Here is a 15,138-nt window from a genome sequence, read left to right as displayed (position 1 = left end):
TTTTACCAGTACTCGTTTCTCTTATCTTTCATTTTTCTAGAATTTGCTTATTTTTTATTTTGTTTTGACAGAATTTTCTATTGACTTACATTAGTATGCAAATATATACCGATTAATTGGGGATAAAAGAAAGATTTCAAACGAAGTCAACCGTGGGGATACCGCCAATTGCCCGTTATTCAGACAAATTGCGCCGAAACTGTGTTAGCAGCAAGCAGATACACACCTTTTTATTCCTCAATGGATTAGAAGAACACAAAGTCTTACGTAGCAAAATGATAGCTATGTCGAGAAGCAGTTTTCAGTGTCTAGCAGATAAAAGTAATAAAAGCTTTGCTGTACTTACGTGATGGACGTGTTTGGATGCAGGGAAGATGTCTTGTTGTTGGTGCTGGCTGCTGGTGTTGTCTGCAGATGAAGTCCTTCCAATTTATAGTTTTCTCCCTCTTAAACAAAGCAAAGTCAACCTCACCGCCCTTAATGGGTTGTGACGTCTGGTCACACGTCTGAAAATACAAGGTGAATGCCATTATTTTCCTATTCTTCCGTCATAATCATGTTCAACATCGATCAACACGATAACATGATACTAAATGATGCAGAAAATAAATGTAAAAAGAGGGCAAGAGAGTGTGCGAAAGATAGAAGGAGCTAGAAGATGTAAATACAACGTGCCCAGTGGAACAACGATCATTACATGACATGTAGCCTTGACTTTAGTTCTAGTTTTGTCTTCTTCTCTATTTAGTTCTTTTAAAAAGTTCATCGTAACGAACTTCATCTCTGAAGTTCATATTAGTAGCAAACTTCATCTCAAAGTCGTTTCATGTAAGGCTCAGGCGGTCATGTGTGCCATAAATTCCGCTGGTTGCCACATTTTTAATGGCTTGTTATGGTTCGCAATATGTATCTACTTTCCAAGATTTTTCAAGAAGAAGCTATGTTTAGATATGGGGAAAGATTAATCGTCTGGCAAAACAGGATTACATATTACTGTTTTTACATTTATCTACATCTGTCCTTATTGATTTCTAGTTAACCAATTACGAAACACATATCGAAGAGAAATTCACAAGAATATACAAACCCTTGATCTTTCTTCTCTTCCACACATTTTCTCAACATTTCTCATTCTATTTTTGGTTTCATATGGGTGGATATGAGCATATCATGATTCTCATGCAAACGAAACAGCAATGTCTAAAACGCCACCACTAGGATACCAAGCATGATACTTGCATAATCAGATAGGAAAAAGGCGGGACAAAGGTGTTGAGGGAGACCTTGGATGATTTTCAGAATTTTACATTTGAACAACTAGATTAGTTATATTGAGTACAGAGTTTCAGAATTTATGTTGATCTGGGTGAGGAATAAGAATGTTTCAAAATTTATAATAAATTGCAATGAACAAGGATGATGACATGGCAGCCTTTATAATAACAATGCATGAGTTGGGGCTCGAGCAAGTAGAACAAAAGAAGAAGGCATGCATAGATTATACACAGGTGAACTTGTTATGCAAGCGGTGTTGTAATGAAATCACCACTGCCACGTTTCTGAAATATCATGTGAGGCCCCTATGTCATCAACACTGCTAAGTGCAATTTGTTTAGGATTTTTAGAGTTTTGGATTCTCTGCTCAAGGACCACAATAAATTCCACGAATCTATGCATATAGAGCTGTCGATTTATGTACTACGTGATGTGAAATTATGAAAATCGCCTGGGATGCCCCTTTAACATACATCCAATGATTTGACCTTCTTTCAAATTGTTTTTATCTATTTCCTATTATTGATGGACATGAAGTATATTGGAATGACAAAAAAATCAGAAATTAAGATTGAAAGAACTGATTGAATTGAACTGCCCATATTATGCACTTACATCCTAACTCACCTTTGAAGTGATAAATTTGTATCTAACCTATTCGGTTACATAATTTGATATGTATTAAATGATTTGTAAAGAAGTATATTATGCTTTTCCAGAGGCCGCCATCAAATCGAAGCTTCAGCTTAAAATGACGGTCTCCTGCATTTTGTATGTATTAATTCGATTAGATAATCAATGATTTTTTAATTGTTTTTGTATGATCATAATTTACCTATTGGTACATTATATATGACTATATTTATATGAATTTTGTGTTGGATAAAATGTGAATAGTACTGGAAAATTGTTTGCTATGTTGTATATACTTTGTGAAAAATGCAGAAATAAATGAAATCAAATCAAAATAAAAATTGAAATTGGACGTGCGTAATGCTCATGAGAGAGTATATGGTTTTAATGCGGGCGCACGTCTGCATATAGACATTGGTCTTTCAAGCTTCAACAATTGGCTGTCGCCCCGTCTATATACTGCAGACCGTGTCGGACACGGCTGGCCACTGGCTAGCTGAGCGGAATACACACTTCAGCCGTGGCAGACATCCCGAGGAGAAACTCCCCGGTACCTACTGCTGAGTCAATCAAGCAATAATCGGAATGTGCGCAGAAGGCCTTTGCTACATATGACGCGTAGTTTTGCTAGAATTTCTTTTTATTTCCATCCCTTCGATTTCTATCAAGAGTTTGATGGTGTTGAATGCCTTTCAAGATTTTCACAAATTTTAAAGGTGATTTAAATGTGAGGAGTGATTAAATAACGTTTAACTAAGGAATTTCGAGTTCCAATCGGCTGTAATCAATAAAATAGCTGTAAGCATTGTGGCGTTCGATGTACACAAGAATTCCACAGCTGCATTCGTGCCTCTGATCTTGGCGTTTGCTGCTGATATCTTTTTGTACCCATATGAATTTTCATTTTGAATTCTACCATAATGCCTGGTACATTTACTTGTTTATTCAAAAAAAAAGAAGGAAGTTAATACCCGTAATGATAAGACACATAAAACAAAAGCTACCCCCGTTAAAAAAATAGCAAAAGTGTGAAAGTGTTTGACATGGCAGCCACTTATGTACGGATGCCGATCTTATCGCTTTTCTGATTAAATTTTCTCAAATTAAGCCGTCATGCCACAATCTTCACGTACAGTTCCATATAAATTTATATGTTTGATTGAACTCTGGTGTCCGGACATTGTTGTCGAATATTTCAGACTTTTAGTTCATCAGTCTTTGCGCAGTTGGTGGTTGGTTTGGATACATCTAACTAGAGGGTTGTGGTCCTCAAACTATTGTCTATAAACTAATAATTGAAGAGTTTGTTCGCAAAAACCGATAAGTCCATATTTGTCAAATGCAGATATTTGCAATTAAAGGTCAAGAAAAATGAAAAGAATAATAAGAACATTTTTGCTTCTTTTGACCATAACTTCAAAAATGTACCTTTATATGTAGTGACCAATATATCATTTAAAAGGTATTGTTTTGTACTTTATGACAGAGACCGTACTTCAAAATCTTCAAAAACGGACTTATCGGTTTTTTGCGAACAAACTCTTCAATCCGTTTACATGTACAGCAGACTTTCGTTTACAATCTTATAGAAGCTTACACAATCATTGTAGTTGTCTCAGATACAACTATCAGTGGAAGGAAATAAAATGAAGTGAGTTTAAAAACGCATGTAGTTGTTTCGGAGATCTGGTATCATGCCGTGCTGCAAACTCCTTTTTATGATTTTTGGTTCTAGAAGGGCTCTGTCTTGACAACTCAAGTTCGGTTGTGATTACTTCTGGGCCCCGTTTTATCAACAGATGAAATCGGTTTTAAATTTCCTTACCATTCAGGCTGCCATATACTAAGAGTTGAAATCAACTATATAATCAGTCCTAATTCTTCATGAAACAGGGCCCAGGTGCACGTAAGGAAAAGAAAGAACGAACGAGAGAGATGCCATATTTGTGATTGTGTGTTATCTGCGACTTCATTATATTTTAGCGAATTTCAAAATGTTTACCTTGTCTGTGCTTTAATGTTTATCGCCTGACTGATTTTTTTTTTTGGCATTTATAAAGAGACTTATTCATCTTGTATAAATAAATATATATGTAAATTTATGCAATATACATCTATAAAGAGACTTATTCATCTTATATAAATAAATGTTTATGTAAATATATGAATACATGCAATATGCGTTGCACAACTAATGAAGTGCTTAATGTTTAAAAAACACACTTTCTTATGGTTTCAAATACCCTCAAGTCCCGACTCATTACGCCTTTTGGTAGATGACTACCAATTTAAAAAATAAGTCAAATCTCAGCGCGATTATCTCAATTAAAAGATTTATTTCAACTGAAAAAAAAATGGGCATCCGACTGGGGAATGAGGCTCAATGGTGACAAATGCCAAGTTGTGAGCACTGACGACAAATCCTCATACTTGCCCCAGGCCACCATAGACAAAATTATCACTGAATGCAATGTACATATGACCAAGAATGAATTTCTCAGGAGGTATCACTTTTCATGTGCTGATATAGCGAAGTATACATGGACACCTCATTACACTTGTCTGGGAAGAAGTGAAACTGAGCTTTTATCAACAGAGTACATTGAACTTGATGATCTCACGTCTGAAGATGGCTCAGATGTTTGGCCTATGAACGAGTATGCTGATGCACAAAAGGGAATAGTGACAGTGATGATGATTAGATACGGGAGTAGATCAAGTTCAAGAAACTTTACTGAATTAAAGGCATTATTTACCATGTGCAGATGAAACAAAAACCCAGCATAAGTGCTTCAAAATAGTTCTAAAATTTGGATTAAGGATAGAAACGACAAATGTAAAAATTAAGTTCTATACTACTATGTATTGTTGAATATACAAATTGGGTACAATTGTTATGATAAAAAATTTAGCTAAGTTATAGTTTATTGAGAAAGGCTTTATTGGTTGGGGCTTTTTTATACAATGCATCAAAATTGACATGATAATTCGAACATTTTTAAATCACTACTCCCAATGGTAAACAATGTCTTTAATAATCTGCATCGCCTCGTTAAATGTTTTTTACTGCTACTAATAAATATTTCGTCTTGTGCACAACATCCATCTCTTTGTCTTGGATACACAGCATTTCGATAACATTTTCTATAGTTTTTAGGACTCCTTCCAAATCATCTGTTCTTATCGTCAGGGTTTGCTCGCATCTTAATAAAAACCACGTTTAATTGGTCTTCTTGTTTTTGAAGGGAATATAAGCAACATTATTATGAATTATGATCAGTGCATTTCAATACACAAGGCCAGCGCACTTGAGCAAACTGCAACCCACTGGTAGAATTAAAACTAACTAATCACATTGTTATGTGTACTATGACTGAACTGCAAACCGAATTTGGTTCACGTGAGTGAACATGTTTTGCACATTATAGGCCTATTTGAAAATGTAGGCCTATTGGCATAAATTTCCAGTTTAGAAAATATGAGCAAAAATAGCAAGATTGAACAACCTTATTGCTTTTCTCAAAGCCAACATAACTTTAATCCCCTTTGCTTTCTAATATAAATGCTATCTCGACTATATCATGGCCATTTGAGATGAAATATTGGTTGTATGGATGATTAGACTGTAGTCCTATTATTATTATACTGACCCATTCGTCTTGCACGTTATGGTAGTACAATACAGAAAGCGTTTCAGCGCGTCTGTCACAAATTTCCATCATTTATCCATAAATTACAAATATATTCATCTCCCAAATTCATATGTTATAATGATTATCATAGATTTAAGTCATTTTCACCATGATCATAGAAATCGTTGATGCTATTTCTCCATAGTCATTAAACGACTCTTGGCGTTTTATGACAGCATGTTTTACAGTAGTCGTTGAGATAAGTTGTCGGCCTATTTGCGCACATATAGAATGCAAGGTTCACTTCATATCTATTACTCGATAAGTCATTACTCTATTGAGGCACTTCCATCATGACTGGTGATGTATGTGTCGCTGGACAGAATCTATAGCTTTAAAGAGGATCGCATTTCCATGTTTCGCTATTCGAACAAAGTCACTTTCTTTGTCAGCTGAATTGGACATTGTGAAAAGTGTCTTTTTTCAGGCAAACGTATATCAAAGCAATGGAAATTCTGGTTTTCTTGCGCTGACCACTAACGCAAGTTATTTATACAGATATTTGGTTGAATAGATGCAGAAAATCATGGTGGATAAAGATTGATAAGAAAACTATAACAGTGTGCTGATAAAAGAGATAACAGGGGTTTTCACGAAGCGTAAAAGCGGTATCGTGTTTAACATCTTCTACGGAGTGAGAATGGTGAATCTCCACATGCAAGCGAAGCTTCTATCTGAAATCATTCGTCACTGCATTCAGAGCAACAATTTTGAAAATTCCAATTCAGATGTCCTCATGCTCACTCGAGGTGCATCCATATTTAAAGAGTATGTTTTACCCATTTACGCCTATACTTCCTAGTCATATTTTACACTTTCAACAAAAATATAAAAAAATACCGCTGGCGCTCGCTCATTTCCAAACATTTACCTAATGTTTATACTTTGTGATGCCACGTTGACCTGTTGTACACCTGGAAATATAACTTTAACTTCTCAACCAATGTATAACGTCCCTCGAAGCACTTTCTGAGATATGAAAACCAGGAAAATAAGGAATATGAATTACCATGAGCTACCAGCTATATAAGCATGTAAAAAAATTATTCGTGGATGTTTGATTTGACAACCGTGAAATTGGATAAAAAATGACCATCACTTGTCTTTTCCGGCGCTTTGGCCATGGTCACATATCGTGCCTGTTATGCTTCAGTTTCGTAAAGTAGGTCGTGCTTTCTTTTTTCTTCCTTTGCGTGTGTGTGTATATGCATCAGCCACATTGGTTAGCTTAATTTGCTGCATTGGCATGCATTCGAAGTGGTCAAAAAGATGTCATCATTTGCATTTGTAAAGAAATGTGAATCAGATTGAATCGGTTTCTCCTTACTTGTTGCCAGGACCACATAGATGGCATCTCGTAATTTCATGATTGCAAAGAATGCACCATATTCCACCTGTGCCTTTGGCTTTGCAGGAATCTTTTTGTGTCGCAGCTCCTCTTTGTTTTCTCCTTGGACGCCCATGTACCGCGGACGAGTTCTTCCGTGACAGTGTGATCACGCGTGAACACGACAGAAAATGCCTGTTTAAAGTCTACGTTGCTCCGATATAGATATAGATGTCTTGACGGCACCTTTATTCATGTTAAGCAAATATTATACAAAGTTTAATACAAAAATATATGGTAACTCAAGGTAAAAAATGATAAAGGGGAGTGGTGATATCAAATACACTTCCGAAACATACAATTGAAGTAAATATCAAGTAGACTTTACTCCAATAATTGAAGGTTTGCATTCGGCAGTAATTTGGGCGTAGTTTCCACGTGCGAAACCCTCATAGGTTTACAACTGAAGTCAGTTGCACTGAATACTATTAGTCTTTTCTATTTGAAGTAAGGTAATACACCTTAAAAAGAATGAAGAAGAGTGAAAAAAAAAACTGTAGTAAGCTGAAAGAGACAGGCAAACTGTATTTTTATTGAAAGATTATCTGTAGTATACCTAGGAGAGTAGACTAGCATTTCTTCGGGATCTGCGATGTGTTTTGATTGACATCTGTTGCTCAGCCAATAAAACTTCGAGAGTTGACGACTGACAACTGTCTTTCCACACCCGGTTCCACGCCTCTATTCGGAGGTTTCTTACTAGACGGATTTTTAGCCAACTTGATTTGCACATCGTCGCGCCCTCTATTGACAGCCAATCACTGATTTAGGCTAAAAATACGTCGCCCACTAGACTACACGATTACAAGCCCATAACCGGACCGGCGCAGCCTTGACGGGGGGAGGGGGGGGGGGGGGGGGGGAGCCTGGTGGGGGCTCCCACACGAGGAAGATTTTGCATTTTCAGAACTGAAATTCTGCGATCTGGTGCACACTTTTGGTGAAATTTATATTTTTCTTATCGAAAAACAAGTAAGAAAAAGAAATATTCATATATATAATTGAATGACTAAATCGTGGTATCTCAGCTCTTGCTCCGCTTATGCGACATCACTGTGTAGGCCTCCTAAATAGTGGGGCCTATCACCGGCGTAGCCAGGATTTGATCGGGGGGGGGGGGGGTTAGATGCGAGGGAGCGAAGCGACCGAGCCCGAGCAAGCGAGGAAGGAGGGGAGGGTATGGGAGGGGGTACCCCATTCCCGCGGTGAGAACTTTTTGCATTTTGATGTTGTACATGGTGCAATTTGATGCATGTTTTTGTGCGTTTTGCCGACTTGAAACAGTCCCACTTGTTTAAGGTAGCGATATTTTGATGTCGATTATCATCAAACAATTTGGCTATAAAATGGTATCATTTAAATAAACTCCTTGTATTAATTCTTACACTGAATATCATGAACGCGACCGAACCCGTGTGAGCGGAGGGAGCGGGGGGGGGGGGGGGGGGTGTTCTCCCTCCCACGTGTGAACTTTTTGCATTTTGATGTCGTAAATGGTGCAATTTGATGCATTTTTTTGCATGTTTTATCTACTTGACAGAGTCCCACTTGTTAAAGATGGCAGTATATTTTGATGTAAATTATTATTAGACAATTTGCCTATAAAATTGTATCATTCAAACAAACTTCTTGTATTGATTATTACACTGAATATCATGAGCGCGACCGAGCCGAGCGAGCGGAGCGAGCCGGGGGGGGGGGGGGGGTGTGGGAGGGGGATGTCCCCCCTCCCACGGTGAGAACTTTTTACATGTCGATATGTGAGTTGTAAATGGTGCAATTTGATGCATGTTTCTGCGCGTTTTATCGACTTGAAACAGTCCCACTTGTTTAAGGTGGCAATAACTTTGATGTCGATTATTATTAAACAATTTGGCTATAAAATGGTATCATTTAAATAAACTTCTTGTATGCCCTATTAATTCTTAAAGTGACTATCATGAACGCGACCCAACCCGAGCGAGCGGAGCGGAGCGGAGGGGTGGGGGGTTGGGAGGGGGTGTCTCCCCTCCCACGGTGAGAACTTGTTGCATTTTGATGTTGTAAATGGGCAATTTGATGCATGTTTTTGCGTGTTTTATCGACTTGAAACAGTCCCACTTGTTTATGGTAGCAGTTTATTTTGATGTAGATTATTATTGAACAATTTGCCTATAAAATGGTATAATTTAGATACATTTCTTGTATTGATTTTTTTCACTGAATATCATGAACGCGACTGAACCCGAGCGAGCGGAGCGAGCGAGGGGGTAGGGGAGGGTGTGGGAGGGGGGTGTCCCCCCTCCCACAGTAAGAACTTTTTGCATTTTGATGTTGTAAATGGTGCAATTTGATGCATGTTTTTGCGCGTTTTATCGACGTGAAACAGTCCCACTTGTTTATGGTAGCAGTTTATTTTGATGTAGATTATTATTGAACAATTGCCTATAAAATGGTATGATTTAGATACACTTCTTGTATTAATTCTTTTCACTGAATATCATGAACGAGACTGAACCCGAGCGAGCGGAGCGAGCGAGGGGGTAGGGGAGGGTGTGGGAGGGGGGTGTCCCCCTCCCACAGTAAGAACTTTTTGCATTTTGATGTTGCAAATGGTGCAATTTGATGCATGTTTTTGGCGCGTTTTATCGACGTAAAATATTCCCACTTGTTTAAGGTAGCAGTTTATTTTAGTGTAGATTATTATTGAACAATTTGCCTATAAAATGGTATAATTTAGATACACTTCTTGTATTGATTCTTTTCACTGAATATCATGAACGTGACTGAACCCGAGCGAGCGGAGGGTGTGGGAGGGGGGTGTCCCCCCTCCCACAGTAAGAACTTTTTGCATTTTGATGTTGCAAATGGTGCAATTTGATGCATGTTTTTGCGCGTTTTATCGACGTGAAACAGTCCCACTTGTTTAAGGTAGCAGTATATTTTAGTGTAGATTATTATTGAACAATTTGCCTATAAAATGGTATAATTCAAATACACTTCTTGTATTAATTCTTTTCACTGAATATTATGAACGCCACTGAACCCGAGCGAGCGGAGCGAGCGAGGGGGAGGGGAGGGTGTGGGAGGGGGGTGTCCCCCCTCCCACGGTAAGAACTTTTTGCATTTTGACTTTGCAAATGGTGCAATTTGATGCATGTTTTTGCGTGTTTCATCGACGTGAAACAGTCCCACTTGTTTAAGGTAGCAGTATATTTTAGTGTAGATTATTATTGAACAATTTGCCTATAAAATGGTATAATTTAGATACACTTCTTGTATTAATTCTCTTCACTGAATATCATGAACGCGACTGAACCCGAGCGAGCGGATCGAGCGAGGGGGTAGGGGAGGGTGTGGGAGGGGGTGTCCCCCCTCCCACGGCGAGAACTTTTTGCATTTTGATGTTGCAAATGGTGCAATTTGATGCATGTTTTTGCGTGTTTTAACGAGTTGAAACAGTCCCACTTGTTTAAGGTTGCAGTATCTTTTAGTGTAGATTATTATTGAACAATTTGCCCATAAAATGGTATAATTTAGATACACTAGTCTTCTTGTATTAATTCTTACACTGAATATCATGAACGCTGTCTGTTCAGCAATCAAACAGAAAAAGCATGCACACGAGGGTGTAGATAGGGGCATATCCCCTCCCACACGAAGGTGATTTTGCGTTTTCAGACCTGAAATTCAGCGATATGGTGCAAATTTTTTGGTGCAATACTTTTTCATCGAAGAATTAAAATCACGGAATTTAGCTCTTATTCCGAATGTGCACCATCTGTGCGTATGTATAAAGTCTAGTGAGGTATAGAGCTTAGGGGAAGGGGGATTCCCCTTCCCGCTCGCGGAGCTTTTGCGTTTTTAGAATTGAAATAAAGCGATCTGGGTATAGCCACAGTCTACTTCTTTGCATGGCCGGGGGGGGGGGGGCGAGCAGGGAGAAGGCGTGGGCGAGTGTTATCTCCACCCTTCCTTCCGATGGAGCTTTTATCTTTTTAAGGTTGAAATTGAGATATCTCGTATACGCATATTTGATGGAATCAACATTTGAGAAATCACCAAAAAAAAAAAAAAACTGATTTTTTTTTTTTCTGGGGGGGGGGGGGGCTGAGGGAGGAAAGGGTCGATTAAAAGGGGAAATTCCCCTTAAGATACATGAGGGAACCTTCAGTTTTCGGAATATAAGTGATAAGTCTTGTGCACTCAGAATTATTCAGAATTTTTTGTAAATCTAAAAAGTGTACTTGGCAAGGGAAAGAGGCACAGAGGGGGAGGGTTTGGGAGGGGGATACCCCCTCCCAAGCACGAGAGATTTTGCATATTTTGAATTGAAATTCAACGATCTGGTGCACACTTTGAGTGAAATATTAAAAACAAAAATATCTTATTTGATGAAAGGTTGCAAAGGAGACCCGCTTCATGTGCATGCATACAGTATACACGCATTTTTTTTTTCCGCCTCCCAAATCCCCGGTCCAAATCTTAGGGGGGGCGACCGCCCCCATCGCCCCCCCCCCCCCCCCTGGCTACGCCAGTGCTTGTGTGTACATCAATAAAAAACTGACAAGTGTTCAAATAATCACAGTCACCAAGGAACTTCATTTAAACCTCCTTGATATTACTTACCGACAATAAAGCTGACTAGTATCAGAGTGACAAACAGAGCGATGTCGTAGGGTCGATCATGGATCGTTGTCACCAAGGAGGCAAGGCGGTGCCTACTGTAGACGGGCGCCATTTCGACAAAACGCTCCACTCTTTGTAGAAGTGTAATATATATAAATGTAATGTAATAATATTGGTCCATTGATCACCTTCTGGCCACAAGTTGAGGCCCTGAGGATGTCATTGACCCGAAGACCATCCACACATTCCGTTATTCAGTAAGCAGGAAGCACCGAAGGGTCCTGTTCTTCACCTAACATTTCAGGTGCAGGATCCACTGCCCCCGACCCGTCATCTCCATAGCCTAGATGGCGGGTCTGGAACATTTTGGGGGTCACTGCGCGCAGCTCCTAATGGTCCTGCGAGGTGCCGCCCGGGGCTACCCTTCTGAAACACGCATTCCTGGCGAGGTTGCCAGCAGTTTATTTTTATCTAGACTCGACAGGGAGCAGGATTGCATACTTGTGTGCAATCCTTCAGTGATCCGTTAAGTCACGCACTTGGTAATTATAATACGCACGATTACTGACCGCACAACTTGGCTCTGCTATGATAACAAATAACATGAATACTTGCATATAATATCATGGACGCAATTAGAAATGCGAGGGTGGCAGCGGTAGTCAGCTACTTAACCGCTTCCTTTTGCGCGACAAGTGTGAATGAAAGAGAACACGCCCGACATTCATTTCAGCACACATACACCACAGACAATGCACATGTAACTACAGCTCAAAGGGGATGTATGCGAGTGCGATTGGAATATCTTTGTATTATGCAGATATTGTATGCAAGGAATACGAACTTCGCGGTTTCATTTCTCTGTACCTGCCATTCACACACACTGCAACACTTCCAACCAATCAGCATAGCGGTTTTGGAACTCCGCCTCCCTTGACGACTGGCGTGCGAACCACTGCGCGTCTTCGGTTTGGGGAACTTTCATCGGGAATTCGACGTACAACGCATGTATTCAAGGGCATCATGAGTAAGGGTGGGATTTCACGGAGCACGCGAACAATTTGCGAAGGATGCGAATGACAAAATCCAACATTCGGAAAAGTTTTTCTCCGAATGTTTTCCGACAATGAAGCCGAAAACCATTCTTGCGCAATTTATGCGAAGTTTCCGCGACGTTTGTGCGAATGTCGTGTGTATCATTGCTAAAGTACAGCATGTTACGTACACGAAGAACACGCGACGGAAATGCGAACAACGAACAATTTTCAATAATCATGGGAGAAAATGTACCCAAAGAGATGGAAGCTGTCTTGCGTTGAATTTTTTTCTTTCCTCTATTTCTCCTTTCTTTTTCTCTCATTTCTCTATCGTGTGCTTGCCAACATTTTTTTTTCCTAGGACGCATCTCCACTAGTAAAGCCTTTTGATCTTTTTTTTTGCAGTTCCTCCAACACATAATCTCTCTAGTTCAAATGAAATTTTACATACTTTAGATTGATTTGAAGTGTATTCTGCGATTTCTTTTTGTATATCAAACATTTCTTTCTCTTTGCTAGTTTTTAATTTCTTTTGTTACTATAGTTGTTGATAATTGTTTGATGTTAGATGTATGCTGCGATTTTTATTTGTAGAAAACGTATAGGTTATACACCCCCAAACGTGCGCTAACCGTTCGCGAGAATGTCTCAAAAGGTACGCGAACAGTTTGCGATTACGTCGTAAAATGATCGGAAAAACTTCGCAGATTTCGCGTAACATACGCGAGTAACATACGCGAGATATTCTCCAAAGTTTCGGAGTCTGTTTAGGGTTTCACGAACATTTTGCGAACATCGCGCGTGTCTTGCGAAGGTCTTGCGCATATGACGAGGCTTAAAAGACACTTTCGAGAACGATTCACGAGCAAATCACGACCAAGTGTGCGGAAAAGGTTCGCAAAAAATTTAAAACTTTTTTGAAATTCTCGCCGAAGTAAAAACGACATTCGCGAACAATATTATTGACGACGCTTCCGAACCCTCACGTTCGTTTGGTGATCTTTTGCAGACTAAAATACGAATGCTGGATTTTGCCATTCGCGTCCTTCGCAAATCGTTCGCGTGCTCCGTGAAATCCCACCATAACACTCAACATTCAATGCCAAAATCGACTTGGAATGAATGAATATTGAAACATGAAAACTGTGCGAGAATTTTATAAAACAATTTAATTTCACAGAAATTACGACCTCATCAGGCAAGGGCCACGGAACTGTCTTTTTTTTTTTTTTTTTGGTTGGGGGGGGGGGGGGGGGGGCAGGGCTGTAGGACGGGGTGGCAAGGTGAATGGTTTACCTCCCCCCCATCCCCCCCCCCCCCCCCCCCCACCCCGTTCCGCGGCACCTGTGGTGAATGGTTACTTTGAGGCATCTGAAAGCTTGTATGCCATCATATTTGTGTGAGCTTGACGTTGATTCAGTTATAGGCCCTACTGGTCATGAAACTGTTTTATACGGAATGACTTTTTTTAATGATCCCGGGTAAATGATGGGTGTCCTTAGTTCTACATAAGGGAGTTCTCGCTACACGACGGGAAAACCGAGAATACGCGGAAGCAATCAGCTGTGACAGTCCCCTTACTCGGACTCCCGTCCCCATATCTAAGCAGTTTCGCTTTCCTGTACAGGACGGAGGCGTTGGGACAAGATCGCTGATTGGCTGACTGGCTGGCTGGCTGGCCGGTGTCACAGGCGATCCGTTCCGGCCAGTCGATAAGTTCCGCCGGAACTTATCGGCGGACTGTGGCCGGTATATAAGATCCCCCAGATCGAATCGGCGGGATTTTTGCCTCACCGCCGATAAGATCCCCCACCGCCGATTCGTTCCGGGTCTCTACCGTACAATGTATACAAAGTGGTAATGGGGAAACACCCCTTCACTAAAATGTACTCTTCCAGTCTCCCTCTACAGCCAATGAACTTCTCCAAATCTCTCTGACCAGCCAACCGAACAAAGTTGCCAATTTGAAACCCGGACTACAAAGCGATTCCTTTTTTCCCCCTCCCTTATCTCTTTCGTCGTCATGGTGGCCATGGTACCGTCACAGAACTCTGCTCTGTAGAGTTCTGCACGATGTGACGTTGGACATGCCAACCTCTCTCTGATTTGAATCATTTTGAACAGAATAACCGAATGAGTAACTGTAATTGGGATGTTCGGCATGCTTCATGTTAACTATTGTAATACAAGGAGCTTCATATTAAACATACTGTGAGCTCAAATAGTCCACCTTCATTTTAAAGGGATAGTACAGTTTTGGTTGAGATGAGAAATAGGCTTTCGAATTTTTGCAAGATACCAAGAAAACACTTATGATATAGCACAGAGCATACCATTTTAAGAGGAATTCAAAGTTTATTTGATGAAAATCGGGTTTGGAATAACTGAAACATCCAAAAACAAAGTAAAACAAAGCGATCGTTACAAAGTGTGGGTCCCACACTTTATTAGAATCGTTCTTTTTTGGATATCTCAGCCATTTCAAAACCAATTTTTATCAAATAAA

At 39.8% G+C, this 15,138-nt stretch overlaps 1 protein-coding gene across 1 annotated transcript in view; it reads right to left on the bottom strand.

The window, feature by feature from the left end:
- The window catches only part of LOC139718950 (uncharacterized), a 3,375-nt gene extending 2,990 nt beyond the window's left edge, over positions 1-385 (bottom strand). Inside the window, exon 1 of the mRNA XM_071630395.1 lies at positions 347-385. The gene's annotated coding sequence lies outside the window, so the exon portion shown is untranslated. The remainder of the gene's footprint in view (positions 1-346) is intronic.
- Positions 386-15,138: the final 14,753 nt, after the last annotated feature.

This window comes from Diadema antillarum, unplaced genomic scaffold, assembly GCF_040938485.1.
Source record: "Diadema antillarum isolate AM-2024a unplaced genomic scaffold, OU_Dant_1.0 scf00000103, whole genome shotgun sequence".
Taxonomy (NCBI): domain Eukaryota; kingdom Metazoa; phylum Echinodermata; class Echinoidea; order Diadematoida; family Diadematidae; genus Diadema; species Diadema antillarum.
Note: the sequence above shows the minus strand (reverse complement) of the source record. Positions and strands in the feature narration are given on the sequence as shown.